Genomic DNA, 23,187 nt, shown 5'->3' with positions numbered 1-23,187 from the left:
ACAGTTTCCTAGCTTTCAATGAACTAACAGTGTGCAAATATTCCTCTGCAGCAAATTCCAGCAGTGTTGTATAATTTGAGCCTTAAGAAACCTGCACAGCTTTCTTTCAAATCCTTATTAAACAGAGAATTATACTAAGGCATACATGGATTTCTGATAACTGATTGTTCTATGAGTGAGGGATAGAAATGGTAACATTTGCCCATCATTATTATTACACTCAGGAGTCAATGAATATTAATGAACGAGTGCACGCTCTTGGGCATTGGCCAGTTTAAACAAGAATAGGCTTGAGGGGGATTCCTTGGTGACATGGTGTTGAATGGTGTCTAGTGTTCTCACTGATTTGCCTCTAAATATCTTGTGCCTTGTTCTATTTCTGCCCCCTGAACTATGGAACAAGCCAGACAGAATGCTGTAAAAATGAACAACTGAAATCTATTCCACTCTATGCATTTCAGCAATTTCCTGCTTTTCACCTTGAGTGGTGAGACATAAAATAGATTATTATTATCATTATATATATGCTTAGTTATGGTTATTGTTTGTGATAAAAAAAAGCTAACTATCCATGCTGGAAACCAGCCCACATGAAACCAGCACATGCTGGAAACGCATTGGCCTTCAAAGCGCAATGTGCCCACTTGTTGGCCTTTAAAGTAAAGGATTGCTTTAAAACAAAAAAAACAAAAGTGTTTATTCATCCTTTTACAATTATATGCAAATAAGTTCTTGGTTGCTAAGGAACTGTAAAGAAACGATTTACCTCTGAACTCTGCTCAACTAACTGATTTTCTCTAAGCGAAATGAGGCTGGATAATGTATTAAAGCTAGTTATGATCCCGCTGCATTTGCACAATATGTTCTTTAGGCCATATGAAGCATTATCCTCTGAGGAAAGAGATCAGTGTGTGAAAATGTAAAATCTCAGTGTAAGGAATTTATAGAAACAAAATATTTTAGTGGCCAGCTTACTTTAATTCTAAAATGAAACAGCATCTGGCTTTATATGGAGTATTTGCAACCCCGTTCAGCTTTCTAAAAATAACCGCACTACAGCTGAGAGGATTCATTTCTCCTTTCATACAGGGAAAGCCTGGGGCAATGTGATATTTCCAAGGCCAGAGATCACGCAGAAAATAAGGCCCAGTGAGTGACTGTATACTTCCAAAATGTATTAATGCGAAGTCAAGCCTCCTTGACCATGAGACAAACAGCCTGCATGGAAAACAAGAGCTGTCTCCCAAACCTGAAATATTAGCTATACCATTACAGGTATCTCACGGAGAAAATGAAAAAGACACATCTGAATCCAGTGAGGTTTAGTTTTTGTTTGTAGAATAAAATGTCCGATAGAGAAGCTGAATAGAGCACATTTGTTTGTTTATTTGCCGAAGTTGCGAGAAATCTGCACGAAGTACGTTACCGGAAATTATCAAATGACGCCATTGTTCGCGCAATGATTCTAATTATCAACTAAGTGGTAGCCTACTTTCACATACATAACCAAAGGGGTTGGGGTAGCAAGGTTCCCTTTATATTTTGAATACAGACATGGAAAATAGTTTAATGTTCCGGTTAACATTACCTGAAATTTTACATAATGAGGTCAACTATAAACTAAGGTAGCTTAGTTTATAGACATTGACATTTTAGCAGATGCTTTATCCATGTGATATGGCAGTGTTCTTCATCATTCATTGAGTCCACTAAATGTTCTTGCTAAGGAAAATGTCCTAATAAACAATTAGAAGTCCTAATTACCAATTAAAACAAATGCATGAATGCTTTAGATGTGGGACACAAAGCGGCACGTGGAACAGGTGAACAGGAGAGCGCCGCAGGCATCTCTAGCAGTTGTCACAGACAGCGAGAGGCCCTTGGGAGCACCTGGCTGATTACATACAGATCCCACTGGGCCGGTTCAGCGACAGGACAGCTCAATTACAGCAGTAAGCAGAGACAACAGAGTGAAATTAAAGCTGATAAACAGGACAGTGTCATATGCGGGACAGGAAGGAGAGCGTCTGAGCGTGTGTGTTCAGGGGTGAGGGAGATGTCAAACTGCTCTCAGGAGAGAGCTGCCATGGGAGGTCCTGTGAGCAGATGCATGCTGGTGTGTTAGCTTGAAACTGAATGAAGTGTCTTTAACCATGCTGATCTCTAGAAAGCGACAAACACCAAGGGTAGTATAATTAAGTCAATTGCTCTAAGTGTGTTAGAGGAACATTATCCTGTCTGGTCCAGGCTCTTATGGCTCTGTTGTGGTCTGTTGAGGTTCTGCTTACCATCTCCTTTGTACGGGCTTCTTTTGCAGTATATACGATGGAATCAAGTTACTTTTGTTAGTTTTAAGCAGCAAATAGCTCTGCTTACTTTTTAATCTCTTAATCAGTTTTTTTTTTTAGATTTTTCAGGTTAAAGATTTTAAAAACACATAAAAAATCAGATCCCCTAAAGTGGACTCAAAAGTAAGCTTAGTGAAAAAGGACCCAGTTATTTTTAAATTTATCTCTGACCTTGAAAGTGGACTCAGAACTCATTTTGGCCCATTTACAGTTTTTCTCGATTGGTTTGGCTCATTTCTTGAAACCGAGATGACATTCTCAAAATAACATGGACAAATCTCCAAACCACCTTGCAATTGTTCACAACAGAATGTCATTTTTCATTGGTTTTATCAAATTGCAAATGCTTTAGTACATGTCTCAAGTGACTCTGTGCTTTTTTTCAAATGATTATGTACAAGTAGCTACAGTTAGCACAATGAGCCCACATTTAGCACATTTTCCAAATAAATAGATCTTGCTGATCTAAACTGATTAGTTGATTTTTCAGTGAAATGGTTACTCTCTCCAAAACATATCAGCATGGTTTCATTGTGTAAGTCATCATATGCACAATTGTCTGTTCAACTGTCAAAATTAGTCAAAGATATAATACCATGAAAGAATTTCTTGGAACATTTGATAAATTTATGACAGTACTTGACAATCAATCAGGTCAAATTAGAACTAACGAAGGAGCAGTTTCCCACATCTCAGATGACTAATCAAACAGTTTGTTTAGTTACCTGACAGGTGTTGTCTATGATTATGACTGCTGCCAAAAGTATATAGACAGAGCTTGGCCCGGGGCCAGTTTCATTTGCAGTGTGAACATGGAAGCACCTCGCCAAGTACAACAGCAACTTCCTGCTCGAGGAAGAGGAGGAAGAAGAAGAGGAAGAGGAGGAGTGAGAATGCGTGGAGGAATAGGGGGAAGAGGCCGAGGAGCACGGAGGCACCATGATGTCCCAGATGAAATCCGGGCCACCCTTATTGACCACGTTATAAACCATCGCCTCACAATGGCAGAGGCAGGTCGCCGAGTGCAGCCTAATGTGCCTCGGTCTACAGTCTGCTCCATCATCCAAACCTTTCGCAGGGAAAACAGGTACAGAACTATTCTATTGAACTATTCAGTGTTGGTGTGTGTGTAGGCCTAGAGTACTGTAATATCTTCATGTGATGTTATATGATACTATAAAAATGACAAAGAAAAAAAAAATGGAGAAAATACTGTGAATAGTATTCCAGTCACTGTGCAGTGCATCACACTTTTAGTACCATAAAACAGCAGTACAATTACATTGGTAACTCATTTTGTAACAAATTTACAGTGTTGACCTTTGACTTGTATGTCTAGGATTGGACGACAGCCTCAAGTGGGTGGCAGAAGAAAACTTCTAAATGAACAACAAGAACGAGAAATATGCAACATGGTCATTGCAAATAATGCCATCACACTGAGACAGATTCGTAATGCAATCCTTCTAGACAATGTAATGTTCCAAAATATAAACTCTATCAGCATCTCCACAATAGACCGGGTATTGAAGAAACATCAGATGACCATGAAACAGATTTACAGGGTACCATTTGAGAGAAACTCTGACAGAGTGAAAGAGCTGCGGTACCAGTATGTGCATGTAAGTCAACTACTGGTTGTCTATCATTGTAACACTATTACAGTAAGACATGGTTACCACTTTTTTTTGTTTTGCTTTATCCTTTTTACCTTCAGAATCCAGCTTTGTGTGACTAGAGCATTTTGCCTAGAAATTGTCTTCAGTTTTTCACTCCCTCTTTTTACAGTACTTTAGATCCTCCCTGCAGTATCTGTCTCTACTTGACTGATTAGATTTATTTTTATTCTATTGTAGAGAATAATGGCATTAGAAGGCAACGAAACCCCTCACATCCTAGTGTTCGTTGATGAAGCTGGCTTCAACCTGGCCAAAGGTCGAAGGCGTGGCCGTAACATCATTGGCCACCGAGCCACTGTGGATGTCCCAGGCCAGCGAGGAGCAAATATAACAATGTGTGCCGCTATATCAGAAAGAGGTGTGGCCACACACATTCCCAGTTTAGGGCCCTACAATACACAAAAGCTCCTAAATTTTTTGGACCACCTTTATACTGATCTGATCCCGGAAAATGAGAGAGGTGAAGAAGGACCTCAGCTACCACATTATGTCATTGTGTGGGATAATGTGAACTTCCACCGTGGCCCACGTATCAGAACCTGGTTCACCACCCATCCCCGGATGCTAATGGAATTTCTTCCACCTTACTCTCCTTTCCTAAATCCAATTGAGGAGTTTTTTTCAGCTTGGAGGTGGAGGGTGTATGAGCATCAGGCTCAAGACCAGAGGGCCCTGCTGCATGCAATGGATGCTGCATGTGAGGACATCACAGGGGATCAATGTAGGGGATGGTTGAGACATTCACGCCGTTTCTTCCCTCGCTGCATCGCAAGAGAAAATATCCGTTGCGATGTGGATGAGAATTTATGGCCTAACAGAGAGCAGCGCGTCGATGGCCAGGAGGATGAGGATGGTGGCCAGGAAAGAGAGGGTGACAATGGCGACCACTGAAAATATTACTGTACTATAGTTCTGAAACTTTATTTACAGTATGGAAGGCTAGAGTTTTTTTGTGTTTTTTTTGTTTTTTGTTTGTGTTTATAACTGTTCACATTTACAGAATCCTGTATATGTTTTCTTTTCACAGTATGTTCTCTAATGTTAACATTTCTTTGTACGAATAAAAATGTTTACAGTTTCCTTGAGTATGAGTGGTTTATTGGAGGCTGATTTTACTGTAAAATCTTTTAGTTTTATTCATAGTGGTATTCTGTTGCTAGACCTGTGCCTCAGTGACAAAACGTCTAAGCATTTTGACTTGCAGTGCTTAAACAATGCCAAAGGTATAATGCATTTTGGGGGCATTGACTATTTATATGAGAATGATATTTAGTTTTGACACATGGATAAACTGTTTTGGGAGAGAGATGAGCTTTTGCAGGGGATCCATGGTGTTGTGCTAAACCATCCAGGTTATTTTGACAAAAGCACTAAATGAATGCACATGTGCCAAGGCAATTGAGAAGGATCTGTGCTATTTTGACTGTACTGACCTTTTATATGGGAAAGGAATCTGCTTTTGAAGCATGGAAGAAGAGTTTGGGGAAAGATATTTGATTTTGCTAGTGAGCTATAATGTTGAGCAGAACTGTAAGACTGTTTGGCCAAATGACCTTATGGTTTTGAGAATGTCATCTCGGTTTCAAGAAATGAGCCAAACCAATCGAGAAAAACTGTAAGCTGTGATATGGTCCATTATACAACATTAATATACCAGCGTCGTAAAAAGAAAATGTATTAAAATATTTGCAAATGACCATGCAAAAACACAAAAAAATTGCAGAAAATGTGTAGACTTTGTGATCAGATTTTCACAGGCATAACTTAGTTTATGATAGTTATGCTAGTTTATGATATCATATCATAAAATAGTTTTATACATATTTGTTTATGGATATCAGTTTCAGAGGTTACCAAACTTCGAATTAGGGACTCCCAATGGGGTGCAAGGGGTTTATGGAAATGTATTTTAGGGACTGTAAAAGGTAATGGTGAATCATATTCTAATAATTTGATATAAACAGATAGACAGACAGACAGACAGACAGACAGACAGACAGACAGACAGACAGACAGACAGACAGACAGATAGATAGATAGATAGATAGATAGATAGATAGATAGATAGATAGATAGATAGATAGATAGACAGATAGACAGATAGACAGACAGATAGACAGATAGACAGATAGATAGATAGATAGATAGATAGATAGATAGATAGACAGATAGACAGATAGACAGATAGATAGATAGATAGATAGATAGATAGATAGATAGATAGACAGATAGACAGATAGACAGATAGATAGATAGACAGATAGACAGATAGACAGATAGATAGATAGATAGATAGATAGATAGATATTATGACCTAAAGGGAATATATTAGAACATATTAGTGCCTTTTGAAATGGCACCGCCCCGCTTTTGTACCATTTTGTTTTTGAGAAATTTGCAAGGGGATTATCATGTTTGTAGGTTTCTTGGCATCAAAGATTTTGAAAACCTCTCGCTTCTAAGTGCCTAAATCAAAACTGAACATTTTTTAAAGATTTGGTGCCAAAAATGCTGGGTTAATTCAATGAGTGCTTTTGAAGATGAAATAAGATGACTTGACAAAGTTTGCCAGGTGCAGCCAGTCAGATTGAAACTGATTGTTTCAGTCAGTGCTTGCTATTTTTGTGTCGAGTATGCATCAGACAGACAGCAAATGGATTGTGGCCATCCGTACACTTCCCGCCTGAGGTCTCTGGTCTAGGAGACTAGACCTCAACTGAATTTCTTCCCTGTGTGGATAGCAAACTGTAGTATCTCACAGTCATTTGTTCATATATTAAAGCTAATAAGCATTTCCTAAGAGCTGCATTTGCACTGCTTCATTTAGCTTGTGCGTATAGTTTCCATTTGACCACAGGTAGTACAGCAACAAAAATATTCCAAGTACTCAAGCTCGGCATTGCAACTGGAGCCAGGGACAAATCAATTTAGCCTAAATTGTCATTTTGTAGAGCAAAAACACATTTAATTTTGAACTGAGCTTACTTCTCCTGTACAAGCTTGTGAATAATGAACATCCTAAATCTTTATTAGTGTTACCTTGGTGATCGTACTGGCACAAGAGACTGTTAAAAAATGGCACTGTCAGAGCTCTAGATATTGTGTTTGCTCTGCCAAATAGTAAGACATGATGACAGGAAGGAATTTGATCGTGTATTTTGAGCCTGACATATAATGACCTGACCATGCATCTACTCAAACCCAACGCTTATAACTGCTGCCAATTCGAGGATGATTTAAAGTAGTTAGCAAGTTTTCTCTGCCAAGATCTATGTATCTGTAATTATATGCAGATGGGTGGACTGATGAGTGCTGAGTCGCTGGTGTGGTTTATGGTTTAACATTGACCAAGCAGCCAGATGCAATGTGAAGGATGTGGTTTTCGGACATGAACTTCATATCATTATGGGAAAGAGTATGATGTTTTCTCTTTTTCTATCCTGATTTACTGCAATCTGAATTTTCCTTTCTACAGATGTAGCGAGACCAATTACGTCCTGTAGGAATATGTTCGGTAAGTACTGCTTCTTGGATATACTGTAAAACACATACAAACTTAACCTCTCGCCTTCCGCTTTGTACAAACTCGTTAAAAGATCTATGCATCTTTGCATGGGGAGCGACTGATTTGCTTGGTCTTCACACAAACCGTGTCATTTACTTACATCTTATTTGCACAGAGTGAGCCTTTGAAAAGCAGATGAAGCTGCGGCGTAAAGAAATACTGTGAATGTAAACATTTCGTGAGAGATATTTTATCCACTCCTCAGAGGTCTTGATTTAAACACCCTGGTCGCACACAGTTCCTCGGCTTCAGTTTTTCCATATGCCGTCTCAGAGTGCCAGATTATCTAAACTCCTGGAGACGGCTGAAATGAATATTTCTCTTGGCTCTGGAGTTGTCAGCATGAAATTAGGCGTTCGCTAAAATAACGGCTGGTGTCAAAGTTGTACATTGTCTCAGGAATCTTCTCTCTGCCAAGAGGAGAGAGGTGTGAGAAAAGGGAGTTACCCTGCTGTCTTTCATTTCGAGCAGTGCTTCTCAGACTGCCCCAGGTGGTACACAGCAGAATTCTGGGAATTGATTGTGCAATTCAATTTAACTTGGTATTTTTCTGTGTTTTATTTCTAAATGTGATGGAAACCCATTTCTACTTTAGTTGTAATTGCAACTTTTTCTTGTAATTATGATTTTAGATCTTGCAATTGCAACTTTTAATCTCACATTGTGACTTTAGATCTTAAGCAATTTTATTTCTCACAATCTGACTTTATATTTAGCCATTTTTAGCTTTTTTCTCAGAGTACGAATTTATATCTTGCAGTTGCAACTTTATGTTGTGACTTTATATCTTGCAATTGTGGTTATTTCTCAAAATGTCACTATATCTCACAATTGTGACTTTAAATCTCACAGTGTGACTAAATCTTGCAGTTGCCACCCTATATGTCACAATATCACTTCATATCTTGCAACATTATTTTTTACGTTGTGACTTTATATGTTGCAATTGTGACTTTATTTGTCTGTGTGACTTTATATCTTGCCATTGCGATTTTAAATCTCACAATGTGACTTTTTATCTCGCAGTTGTATCTTTCATAATGTCATTTTATATTTAACAACTGAAAACATAAATATCGCAGTATGATCTTGCAACTCTTATTTTAAACTTGTATCTCATAGTTATCTTTTGTATTTTGTACTCTGAAGTAGAAACAATCTTCCATAAATTTCTTATCTTATATATAATTTTAATAAAGCTTTGTGACCACAACAGGTTCATGCCTATTTGGTAGGCAGTAAGGCTGTCTGTCAAAAGCCTCGGACAATACGCAGAGCTCATATGTGCCTTATGATGCTAACAAAGCCTGTTAGATTATTTTCAATCTAAGAAACACTGTATCTCAATTTTCTTGTTGACATCTGGTGGAAGCATCACAGCGGTGAAATATCGATTAGTCAATAATAAAACGGTAATGAGAGATGACATATCCGTTTGCATGTGGTTAGCAAAAGCCATTGAGTTATTAATCACAAAGCAGGTTTAGCAAGGCACGCTCAAATTGTGTTGCATGTCAACATTTGGCTTCCCCCACCCAAAACATGTGCTCCAAATGAGGCTTTTAATGCATTACCCTGCTATTCCAAGAGAGCAGCAGGATCTGATGGAGTGTTGCCTTCAGACTGCCAACAGGTCACGAATCAGAGTCAGCGGAGGGTGAATAAAATCAATGCTGCATATCTCCCAACATGCTTCATTCATCATCGCTAACCTTTATTTACGATGTCTGGTCGCCTAGTACATGTCAGGACTCTTGGAACCAAATATTCAATCCATCCCATCAATATTTATGAGATTTTTTCCCCCAATTTATATACAACATTACGTCGATATTGTTTAATTGCTTGTTCGGTTAAATTTACGATGGAGCCTGGGCCACGTTATGAGAAGAATTATGGCCCATACAATGTTTTGTTGCCATTTTTGTGTCTCAGGTTTACCAACAAGGCTGTTAAACACAAATCCAACATATAAAACAATTCTCATTTCATGCTCCGATTTGCAACATTATGTCAAGCTCCACTTTCATCCGAGGCCCACAGAAACCAGCTGTGTTTAAGTCCAGGCTTTGTACAGTATCAGAGGTGCTGGAACTTTGTCAAGAAAAAGATGTAATGAGATCTAAGGCACTGAACAAATGTCCCTGGGAGATTTACTCCCGCCAAACAGTGCAGACTGACCATAGTTCAAACCTTCAGTCTGATTTATGTGCTACTTTATCTGATTTAATGAGCATTTCAACAATTAGCTTAGCCTGCATCAGAGCGCTCGGAGTGGCCTATCAGTCATGACCTGTGAAAATGCAGCTGCTTTTTTAACGATGACAAACATGGGGTTTTCGTTTTAATGGGCGGATCTCACAGCTCGGTCGCAGACGAGGCTCATTATGCCATCTTGTAAAGGGAGCCGTCATTTCTCCCTTTTTTCACCACCTCAGCCACTGACTTTCAGAGGAATAATATATCATCTCTTAAAATAGCCCATCCCACGCTGCAGGTAGGAGAGATCTCCGCAGAGGAAGATTGGAAGATCAATTAGAGCCACGAGGCAGCTTGTTGTCACTGATGCATCATTAGTAGCTTAATCAAGAGTAGTTTGATGCTTTTTCAACCAAAAATGAATTCAAAGTCCATCCCCTAGCGCAGCAAATGAGGCATGGTGTTTTGATTTCTCTGGTCAATATACTGGAAAGACACATGGCCACTGTTATCGTGTTGACATGTGAAGGGGTCGGTGAAAGATTTCTCCAGTTCACCCCCTGTGTATATTGTGAAATGTAGTTAGGTGTTGCGCGACGAGGCTTTGTTAGGCCGCATGTCCGTAGAGATGCACACATGTGCGCTCTGTGTCTGCAGAGAGGTGGAAGAACAAAATCCAGCAGTACCGCAGAGATTATAGCCTTAAGAAATATGAAACCGCACACTGTCATGATGACATGTTGCTAAGCAACTAATAACAGTTTTTATATTGATCTTCAATGCGATGTTTCTTCTAAGGAAGGACATGCAGCTTTGCAAACTGTAAAACAGAAATGTGTTGCTGCAAATTGAATTCGTCTTCAGTGCATTTTTATATATCAGGTGAAATTAAATTTTTACATTGTACAATGGTAAATTGCATTTAAAACGAAGGAGCAAAGCTAACTTTGGGAATATGATTATGAAAGGAAATTAATACAAATGTTACCAATAACAGAAACTGCTTACGATTCATCAGTATAACTCAGATTAATTCAGTTGTTTATCAGGCTTCTCTCTCCAACTGGATCCGATTTGACAGTCGGATCCAAGAAGTCTGTGTAAGTCTAGAGTTTCTTCAGACTTTGCATATGTTGCTAATTAAGCAGACAGGCTAGGTCTGAATCTAGACTCTTCTTAAAGGGACAGTTCACCTATAAATGAAAGTTCTGTCATTATTTGTTCACCCTCATGTCATTCCAAACCTGCATGACTTGCTTTATTTGTGCCATGAAATAAGCTTCAGAAAAGGATGCCAAAGCAAACTTAAAGTACATGATATAACTTTGTATGACAGAGGATGGAAATTTAAGCGAAATAAAATATGCACTAGCTCTTTTATTCATGAGAGTTCGTTGGATAGTGATTCAGGAGTGAATAATTATTTTGAGTCAAATCTTTAAATGAATCAGTTGATCGTTTGACTAAACCTGTTTGAATCTGAACTCATTGACACTGTTTGAGTGAGTTCAGACCAGTTTTGGATCAAATGATTAATTAAATTAAGTGATGGCCTTTTATATATATTTTATATATTTTATATTTCAATGTAAAAAAAAAAAATGTTTATGTATGTAGAAATATTTTGTAATTTGTATATTAATAATGTTTAACAATGTGCGTTATATCAGTTATGCCGCACTGTGTAAATTAAAGAGTAAACATGGTTGAAAATCAGTATTATGCTTTAACGGCAAAAAGAAAGAAAATCAAATACACTACCCGTGTCGGTCACAGAAGGTGAACTTTCCACTGGATATAATTGTATAAGCACCATTTTCTTCCTCCCAGTAAACACAGTGAAACCTGGTAGTAAAACTATTTGACACAGTTAAATTAATCACATCTCCATGCCTCGGGCGCCCCATGTGAATCCCCACATGGTGCCAGCACAGACAGGATATGGGCACACTTGTAAAGATTGGCAGATAGAAAAGGACAGTCTGTCCATTTGACTTTTTCTATTTTTGAAAAATGCTTAATGCTTGCGAATACCACAGAACAGTTTTATTTAGGTGTTTTTCTGAGTTTTCTTGAAGATAAATGATTTTGACTCTTAGATAAACAGGGCTGTTGATGTTTGCCTGATTAAAAACACTGTCATGGCAGTCGAACCAAAGAAAAGTCAAGGTTTATGAGTGGGCTGCATACAGTAATGATTTCTGGAGAAAGCTCAAGGCTGACGGAGACATAATAGGCCAGTTTTGCCTCTCATGTGGTCCTATCTGAGAGTGACTCATGCAATACTTAATCCCGGTGATTCAGGGAGGGAAACCCAACATTTTATGTAAAGTAAAAGCCATGAATTATAGGGCTGTCCAGTGTAGCTATTATTTATTTGATAATTTACGCCGACATATCCTGGTCCGGTAATGAATTGGGTTGCAATTTGTCAGTGAGGAGCGATACAATCTCCTGTTCTTTATCTGCTCTGAAATGAGCCGTATTCTCAACGGAGGACCATAAAACAACACATTGTGTCACTGATTAGCCAAATCTATTATGCTCTAATTAAATCACTAGATACTGCACATTACTGCTCTGAGCGCTTCAGTGGCCTTTATCACTAAAGCCCACAGATAATCATTTGATTTATTTGATTAGCTTGTTTTCACTTTGCAGTTCTTACTTTTTATGGAATATTTTAGAGACATACTCACTTTTTCTTTTTGCATTTTAATTTATTATTATTTACTAGATCTGTCTAAAAGACACCATCTAACTAACACGTCTTGCATCTTGTTTTTAATCGCTAGCTTAAAAGTTTCGATTTTGTGTAAACACTGAAAAAGTATAATGCATTTCCTCACGTCATAGTGCTTCCTTCCTCATTTTACCCTTTAGCCTGATGTTAGACTAGCGCTCTTGTCTTGAGCTAAGCCACCTGGGGAGAGGGCAGCTAAGTTAATTGTCAGATCGCTGTGATCCCTGAGGCATCTGAGGTGTCTTTTACTTTTGAAATCTCCCATATTATTTGACTTTTCCCACCATTTTCTCTCTATAAATTGTACACTAACGTTCAGTTTGTTTTAAAGAAATGAATACTTTTGTCATACTTTATTTTAAGGTCCAATTCTCACTATTTAACAAACCATTAACTCAACTTTCACTTCAATAAACTCCTAATTTGCTGCTTATTAATAGTTAGTAAGGTAGTTGTTAAGTTTAGGTACTGTATAGGGTAGGATTAGGAATGTAGAATAAGATTATGTGCTTTATAAGCACTAATAAACAATCAGTATGTTAATAATAGGCATGCTAATAAGCAACTAGCTGATAGTGAGAATTGGTCCCTATACTAAAGTGATACCGATATTTTTATTCAGCGTGGATTCATTAAATTGATTAAAAGTGACATGTATAATGTTACAAAAGAATTATGTTTCAAATAAATGCTGTACATTTGAAGAATCCTAGAGCCAAATTCTTGTAAAGAATGAAGTTGAGAAATTTATTAAGACAAATTCTAAGGTATTTGTAATGTTCCTAAGTGCAATTCTTAATAATAATAGTAATATGTCCTTTTTTGTATGAGTGCTCTTATATGTGCCGAATGTTGCAGAAAATTAGGTCATAATTTATAAAATCAAAAGCAGGTTCCTATTAGAGTGGTTTCCTAAAATTGTCAATGAAGCAAAAAGTCAACAATAATGTCAGAATATTGTTTAAATTATTATCAATGGTGCCACTTCGGAGTAGTTGCGCACTGTTTTATAGCTATTGTTTTGTTGTAACGCTAATTTTACAACCCACTAAACCACTAATTTTACTGAAATTCTTACCTTTGTGGATTTAAGACAAGTTGCAGGTTATCCTAAGAGGTTATGTATGCTGTTTTATTCTTAATAATCTTTCATGAATTTGGCACCTGAAGTATGAAAATACAGTGAAAAATCTAAAAATATGAAACATTAGGTTAATATTAAAAACATTAATATTTTCTTTCTAGCCGGATTAAAAAGATTTGCACTTGTTATTTTATTCCTCTGATGTTCATATCAGCTGCTTATAGAGTCTGCACAAACAGTTGACACAGGGCTTTTATAGTCTCTCCGTGTCCAATCTCAGTCCAGGTGTCTTAAATATCCTGACATGTGTACGCTGTACCTTAATATACCAGAATATGTTTATTCTGAATGACGCGTGGTGGGGGGTGTATAAATTGAGACAGATTAACAGTAATTGGCAATTTTACAGAAGGCAAAATAATGAAAATAAATGGCAAAACGTATGCTCATTCACTCGGACACTTCCAGCATTCCTAACCCAGCTTGTCATGTGGTCGTATCTGTCCAGCTAATAAATTTACCCAAACAGCGAGACGCTGACAGCAGGTTTCCCATTGCAAAGCTCTTACCGCACATTAACTTATAAGTACCCGACACATGGAAATTGGCTTTTACATTTTCTGCCCCTCTGCTCCTTTGGAACTTATCCCAGACAGATACATCTCTTTGAAAGATTACACTGAACTGCAACCAAAAAAATAAAGAAGTCAAATAAAAAATCACCTCCATTAGAGTCAGTCGAGATGTTAGAGAGATATTAACAGGTTAGCAAGGGCCAGGGTGCTTCTAGATCATTTTAACTGTCACTGCCAAGATTTTTTTTCCAGGTACAAATTTATTTTGGGATATATGGTGCCAAAACATCACAGGTGTTGTTGTGAAAATACCATCTGGTTCATTAATTTAAAGTATTCCAGAAAATTGCGGACCCCCCTAGGAATGATATACAAGCTGAATGTATTCCTCAAGCAGACTTAGCATTTTAAATACCACTCTGCAAAGAAAGGAAACTTTGGATAGCTTAAGTGTTCACAGCATGTGTAAATTGATTAGAGACGAAAGTGTAAAAAAACCAACTGCTGAGGAATTCCTGGGGGTTATGATGATGAAATAGGCTGACAGACTGTTGCCTATGCTTGAGATTGTAACCGCCTTTTCAATACCGACACCTGGAAGTGACCTGTGGGGTAGCAGGGCAGTCCTGTCTTGGAACTGTTTGACACGTTCACCCTGAGGGGGCAGAGAGGCAGCAGTCTCCCACACTCTCTGGTTAACCTCCTGTCACTCTGAGGTGGCGAGTAAGACCTGTTTGAACCCCAATAAAGAAGGCAACTACTCACATATGCCTTGCCAGTTTGAATCCCTAAAATTTAGCCTGGCAGTTATTTATGTGGGAATTCTGATCACACATATTTGTGGCTATTCGTCCCACACCATTATTTAATTTCAAGACATAAAATGGGAAAATAATTTCATTTTTTACCAAGCCATTTAGTATTGTGATACAAAATTTCTAAAAAAAAAAAAAAAAAAAAAAAAAAAAAAAAACACCCCTGAACTGTGCATACCGAATGAAAATTTTTATTTCAGTTATTTTGCATCCACTCACAAAACCTTTGCGTTCCCCAAGAAACTTTGTGTTTCCTTGCACAACTTTTGCGATGGAAGTAATATGAGGTGGGAGGAAAAACTATATTTTAATGCTTTTGTGAGCAAAGGAAAAGTTTCTCAGGGGAACACGATACTTTTATGAGAAAATGCAAAAGGTTTTGCAAGCAAATGCAATATTTTAGCAAGACAACAAAAGTTTTAAGAGCAAATGCAAAATCATTGAAATATTTCTGTCAATTTATTTCAATCAGTTTTAATGTTCTGTGCTACATGCATGGCCCAGATTTTTTTGTCATAGTCAAAAGTTTCTACATGTTCACATATTGAATACAATGAATACAAATCATAAAATATACAGGGAAACGTAGCAATTCATAAGACATTTTAGAATAAACACTGCATGCAGTAAATAATTATGTTCACCTGCTGTGAATAAAATTTACTCCATATGAGTTGATTTGGCACAGGAAAAACAAAAGGGAATTAATATGCATATGCAGTTTAAAGTGTTATAATGGGTAGCTGGCAGCCGTGCTGTTAAAGTCAAAAAGTCAAAAATACTAATTCGTTCACATACATTAATTTACAACATTTTCCAGTTTACAATTAAGCATAAATTAGTTTGTTGTTGATGGCAAAAATTCCTCAACAACTTAGTAAGTGATGCACTAGCATGTGTTTCCTCCGAAGACATCTGTGTGCATCTTTCAGGGATTTCTCACAGACCTCACTAATGAAACCTAATGAGTGTGGAGAACTGCTCGCTCAGAATGCTGTCAGGGATTGTACAGGTGTTGGCACACATGAGCAAAAATGCTTGTTACAGGTGTGCATAAACCAAAAAACTTGGACCAAACTAACTTTTTTTTAAGATTGCAGACAAAAAGCTGAGTCTGCCATCTGCACAATGTGTTTATGTTGGTGAAGGCAATTTGAAAATGTGTCAGTCAAGGAGGTCACTGTTGAGGTCATCAGCTGCGTGACCAATGGAGTTCTCAACAGGGGCCACTGAGGTCAGTTCCCTTAAGATCTGTAGATGAAATAAGACTGGCAGTAGAAGCTGTAAATAAACCATTTAAGACTTTTTTTTTCGATGGATGGCAGTTCAAAAATAACCATATATGTGACCCTGGACCACAAAACCAGTCATAAGTGTCAATTTTTCGAAATTGAAATGTATATATCATATGAAAGCTGAATAAATAAGATTTCCATTGATGTATAATTTGTTAGGATAGGACAATATTTGGCCAAGATACAAATATTTGAATATCTGGAATCTGAGGGTGCAAAAAAAAATCTAAATATTGAGAAAATTGCCTTTAAATCTGTCCAGATGAAGTTCTTAGCAATGCATATTGCTAATAAAAAATTAAGTTTTAATTTATTTAGGGTAGGAAATTTACAAAATATCTTCATGGAACATGATATTAAATTAATATCCTAATGATTGTTGGCATGAAAGAAAAATGGATCATTTTGACCCATACAATGTATTTTTGGCTATTGCTACAAATATACCCCAGCGACTTGAGACTGGTTTTGTGATCTAGGGTCACATATTCTGATTAAATAACTGAGATAGCAAGTATCATGCACATGAAAGTTTAAAAGTTAGTGTCAGTAAGTTTTCTCTTTTTTAAAAATTTATATTTTTATTTAGCAAGGATGCATTCAATTGATCAATATTGACAGTAAAGGCATTTGTAATGTTACAAAACATTAATGTTTCAAATAAATGCTCTTTGAGCTTTGTATTCTTCACAAAAATATTAAACAACACAACTGCTTTCAACACTAAGAAATGATTCTCAAGCATCAGAATCAGCATATTAAAATGATTTCTAAAAGATCATGTGACACTGAAGACTGTAGTAATGCCTGTTGAAAATTCAGCATTTCCAATATTTTGCAATACTACTGTTTTTCTGTATCAAACATAAGAGAATAATTTAAAAAAAACGACCCCAAATTTTGTAATGGTAGTGTATATATTGACAATATTTTATTTTTGCCAGTCTTTATATTTATTTCATAGAATTTTTAAAATCATGAACTGGTTTTATATTTTGATATTACAGGTATTCTGAATGGTTTTGTGTGTGCTTTTGATGTAGAAATTTGGTGCATACTGTATACTGCAGATATAGTAGTCCAAATATAGCCACACTGTTACCTAGCGAGTTCGCCTGTAAGGTGCCAATACAAGTTGTTAACTAGGTCACCAATTACATTACCTTTGTATCGCTGACAAGCTTATGGCTAAAATCACAAAGAGAAAAAACACAATGGGAGTATTCAGTGCATTTTTAAGACATGCCAAAGGAAGAAATGATGAAGACAGTGTTTACCAAATGAGAAGGCAAGATTAATCTGAAGGTAACTTCTCTGATTTCACTCTTTGTTGATTTCAGCTGTGATCTTCATGACATTACTCATAAGTGAACTTCTCTGTGAGTTCACACATGAAGCCATAGGTCTATGAATGCTCATATTTCGCCCTCCACCATAACGTAGAATGAATGCATGCACACATAGCACAAACAAAGCATCAGTGATTGCAATTCTACATCATTTGAAGGCAGGCCTAGGGATAGCAATTGCACATTCCAGCCAAATAAATGCAGACATTTGTGAAACGCAAAATTAGGGATATTTTTGTCACTTGGGGATGTCAATAAACAATGAAGACATTGTAATGAGCTATATAAAAAACATCTATCAGCGTAGATAGGAGCAAGCAATGGAGGGACGGTTATTGAATGTTCATGGGTGCTGCTTCCCCTCAGAGTGATGGATCTTTTGCCAGCGCTCCAGGGCTCATGCGACCCCAACGCCAGATTAAATCTGACACTCATGACCGCAACTGTCAGGGCCACAAAACGAATGGAAAACCAAGAGCGACAGACTAATTAGGTCTTTCCTGAGAGGTGGTTTATTTTCATATTTACTCCAGAGCGGTGAAGGCCAAATCCCCGCTCACCACCTAGAACTACCGTGCCACACAAACAGATCATAATTACAAAGAAAATAGGCCTGATTGCTTTTTGATTGGTTTAATAGGCATATTGAAACATACTTCATTTGCTGGCACATGCAGGGGGTGAGAAAAAGCACAGGTTGTTGGCCTCTATTAGTGCAGAAGACACACATTAATGGCTTTTAATGAATATTGTTTGTATTAATCTTGTCTTGTGGTGAAACAGATTGAAGGCGCAAGGCTGGGATTCCATTATTAGTCAAAATTGCACACAAACAGAGAATGAATCATGTATCAAGAGCGGCAAAGAATGCTGTAAATTACTAGCCATATTTGCTGATTTATGGGACTGTCCTCCCAGTTTTATGGGTTTGTCAAGAAGATGGAGGGGGTAAACTACTGACTCAAGATTTTAGAATGGCTGCTAACAGTGCTAAGCTATGTGTATAAAAGATATTACAAAAAATCTGAATGAGAATCGAGGGTTTATAAATTAAAAACCTTTTTTAAATTAAGAACATTTTAGGAATAATTCACTCTGGTAAGAAAACTACAGGCAAAGTTTATCGGGGTAATAATGCTAACTTACTTGCTAACAATGCTAACACATGTTTCTGTTCATTAAATAATTTAGGATTGCGTACATCTATAATTTCACATTTATGAATGTCTTTCTCTTGCAACATTGACCAAACCATGCTATGTTACCATAAAATATATTTTTCAACATGTTTATTACATTTGGTAGGCTGTATTAATTTGTGTTCACCGGGATGTATATTTCCATTTTAATGCCGCTGTAATTTACGTTTTCATGCCACAATTTAGCTATACTTTTTTATTTTTATCATCCACTAAATGTGTGGAGAATGTAAAGACCTCTCGGTTGATTATTGCACCCTCTGCTGGTTCACGAATCAAATACACTTGTGGCTTATATTCTGCCACACGGAGTGTTTAGCATGCTGCCCACTGAGTAAATAAATGAGCATTAATTGGACATTATCTCTTTTTCGCTTGGAAGCCTATAATTGTCCACTAAAGAGCATTTGGAGTTTATTTCAATAAACGCAGCCAGAGATTTGATTTAGAGCTTGATTGCAAACAAAGGTTAAGCACAAATGCTTTCTTGCTCGACTTGTCTTGTACATAAAATGTACTACAGTTTGCTTTTGCTATTATCGCTTTTATGGTGACATATGGTGCTATCCTATGTTTTTATGGCATGTGTTTATGTAATAAGGTTAATGCAATGAGCTAATAATGATTTTCATAAAACATAATTAGGGTTTTCCTTGTTTAATAGTAGGCTATTAAACAAGGGTGCATTTTGTTAATGACATACTCTGTGGGATGAAGGGAGGGGGTCCCGGGGGTGGTGAGATCCATGTTTCCATCTCACTTGTTCTATCGGAATCATAATTTTGCCTTTTTTCTGCGGCAGGATTTGTGCTTGATCTTCCCTCAAGTGTAATTATAGACTATGCTTTAGCTTTGCCTTCTGTGATATCCAGACCAATAAAATTACACTTCATTCAGTCCATTTTTCATTCCACTGCCACTGTGCTGTTCTCTAAATTTAATCTTAGGTCTGGTGAAGTTGAGTTTCCCATGCCAACCGCAATACAGCGGTCCCAGAGAGAACCACAGTTGCTTGATTATAGCATTGCCATTGACCTCAAGCATGTATGAAAACAAGAAATCGCTACAAGTATTCCCGATGTGCCTGCGTGTTTTGATAAGATTTAGATGTTAAGCAGAATGACAGCAGTGCTCCAGAGGAACGACTCCAGAGATCCAGACTGTAAGGCTCAGCAAGTATTACTGAAGATGTCATTTCAGGGCCCATTTCCAAAATACTAGATTTCATAGTTGGATGAGATACTACTGATAGATGAACAAGATTTCATGCCAGACATCTGATTTCAGCATAACGTCACTAGATTATTATTTTGGGGCTGCTGGGAGACAGAAGCAGTGGCGGTCACTGAGAATGCATAAATACATGCTCTTAAATGGATTTTGCTTTGGCCCAAATATTAACTTGTATTCAGAAAGCAGGCCCAGCTTTGCTAATATATAATGTTATTACACACCTCTTAGGAATACTCTATTCTGACTGGTCAGTTGTGTCATTCAGCAGTCAGATATTTATATTGGCAGACTGCTTATCCAGGTCAATAAAACGTGTGCTATTTTTAAGTTTCTCGCACAAATGTTTGTTTCATACTAAATGCAACCCCTACCTTCATTTGTCTGTTACTGATTGTAGCAAAAATTACTTCAGAGCACTTAGGTAATAATGGACTCCTTTTTTCTTTAGCAGAAGCTTCAATATACAGGTTAGAATTCTAAAATAATTTTAATTCAAGTAAATATTTTGTGTCCATGTATTGTATTTATTTTGTCATCATGATTGATTTTTGTTTTGCCATTAGGACCTACTGTCTGTTCATTATCAGTGTGTATATTTCCCTATATCATATAATAGGTAATATTTGTTTTTCTTAAAATGTTCCCTCATGTATCTAGTTCCATTTTGAAGCCCATTACACCACATTAAAAAAAATCATGCTTTGGTAAATCATAAGTCATATTTAATGAAAAGACGTAATTATGACAAAAATGACTTAACTAACTTAAACACTTAGTGTATTTTGTTTTTATCTCATAATTGACTACTACCTCATAAATTTATTTTGTCAACTTTTACTTATCTCATAACTATGACATTTATCTCATAATTTCAATTTATGCCATGAATGTCATAATTATGAGATAAAGTCAAACTTGTCTCATAATTATTAATTTTGACCTAAAATGTTGAAATTATAAGACAAGTCTGACTTTTAATCTCATAATTATGATTTACCAAAGTAACAAGATATACTGATATAAGTAGCATGATGATATTAGTTTGTATTTCATGTTACTAAGAGATAAGTCAAAAATATGAGATAAATGTCATAATTAAGATGTGACCAGTTGAAATTATAGGAGATAAAAGATCAAAATTATGTACAAATTAAGTAAAAAAAATGTGTCTTTCTGACTTTTTATCTTATTATTATGACTTGGCATCTCATAATTTTAACATTTTATCTCATAATTATGATTTACCAAGGCATGTTTTTCTCTTGTGTGTCAGAAATGGGCTTCCTTAAGTTCCTCTCCTGCCAAAAGCTCAACATTCTACGCTTGATCCCACCATTGTTCGTTTAAAAATGTATTATTGATATTAATAATTTCTTCTCATCATATAGGATCCTTTTAGAAAGCTGGCCTCCAAAACACTTTCACCACCCTTATCATGTTCCTCTCACAGGGGTCTGTAACCCGGCTTCCTACAGGGGGATTAACCCAAAACATGTTTTGTGTGATGGCACCGAGCGGATCTGGCTGTGGGATTTCAATAAGGCACTATTTCACTCTTGGCCAGATAATAGCCCGTATGGAGATGGATCAAGTAACGCTTCCCTTTTGCCACAGCTGATCTGAAAACTCCAGGTACAGAATAGAAAAGCGTGAAATGGAATAATAACACTGTCTGAAATGCATTTTGTTTGACACAGCTGCTGCCTCAAAGACCCATTTAGAGTTAAGACTTATATTGTGCTTATAAACAACCCAGCAGAAGCTAGTAAAGAGGAAAATGAACGAAATGTGATACGTGAACGTCTGGTACACTCAAGGGTGCTGACTCCTCAGGACACATGTAGATGCAGATAGAACGGGTTTCTTTTTACAGCATATTGTTAACAATGAAACTCAACATGCAGTTAAGGGCTGTTAGGAGTCATTGATGGCAGATTTTCACTGAATTGAAGGCTGTGTACATTCACAGTTGGTTGAGAGCTACTTAGAGAATGTATCTCAATTGGACCCCTGAGCACCGGAGCGTGAGGGTTTATGAGGGGCCCTTAAACATCACAGTCAAGTGAGGACTAGCCTTCTAGTGATTATTAACAGGATTCAGAAAAGTTTTGGGTTTCACAATCCACTATGATGACGCTTTTAAAGGTGACTTTCAGTATTGAGTGACTGCCTGCACTCTTTGTGCTTTTTTGTTGTTGTTTTTTTTCCAGTGGTGCCATGAATATGACATGGAACATCTCGTTCCTGGTGTTCGGTCTTGTTAACTAAAAATGATTTGCATGGCACTGCTGCAAATAAACATTTTCCACTCTGACTTTCTCCATGTATGAGTTCAGAATATTTCTATTCTGTCTTTGATCTGCCTGCCTTTTCCACATGATGTCCACAAAACGGCTCCAAATTATGTCCACTTAGACACTAATGAGTCCGGCTACCTTTGTCTAAACGCAGTAGAGGAGTACAAAGGATAGAAAACAGTGTTGGTGTCGTTGTCTGTTACCATACGCTGTTAACAATGATACATAGTTTGTACATGAATCACTGTGGTTTGGCACATCTGATGTTGTTCTTTGACAGAATCTTATCTATGTGAAGTTTTTTTGTGCCATTCCTTAGTCATTACGTTGTGCGCAGTGGCTTAGACCTGTTACTTTGTTCAGAGTGTGATTTTATCTATTTAATTGCAGCACATTCTTTGAAATATGTAGCAGAAGGTATTTAATTAGTGAATGTGTGTGAGAACTATGTGAAGTTTGAGAGGTTAAGGTGTGAATGAGGTTGAAGGGGAAGGCCAGGAATGCTTTGAGTCTGTTTGATCCCGTTTTGTCTTTTATTTCGGATTCACATTGATGCCTGACCTCATGCGGACCTGAACAATATGCTAGCAAACACTCAAAAGCTAATGTCTCCTTTTAATGCTGTAAACAGTCTTTTTCTGTACTGAGGGACCAAAAATGCATAAAATGAATAAGTTTTTTTTTCTTACTTTTGTTTTTGTTATTACAAAAATGCAAGTTAAATCTGGAGATCTGCAGATGATGGCAATATAAAATAAACATCATCTCTTTTGAAACCATAACATTTAGTCCATGTAGCTCTTCTT

This window comes from Barbus barbus (assembly GCF_936440315.1).
Source record: "Barbus barbus genome assembly, chromosome: 43".
Lineage (NCBI taxonomy): Eukaryota > Metazoa > Chordata > Actinopteri > Cypriniformes > Cyprinidae > Barbus > Barbus barbus.
This window is presented reverse-complemented; position numbering follows the sequence as displayed.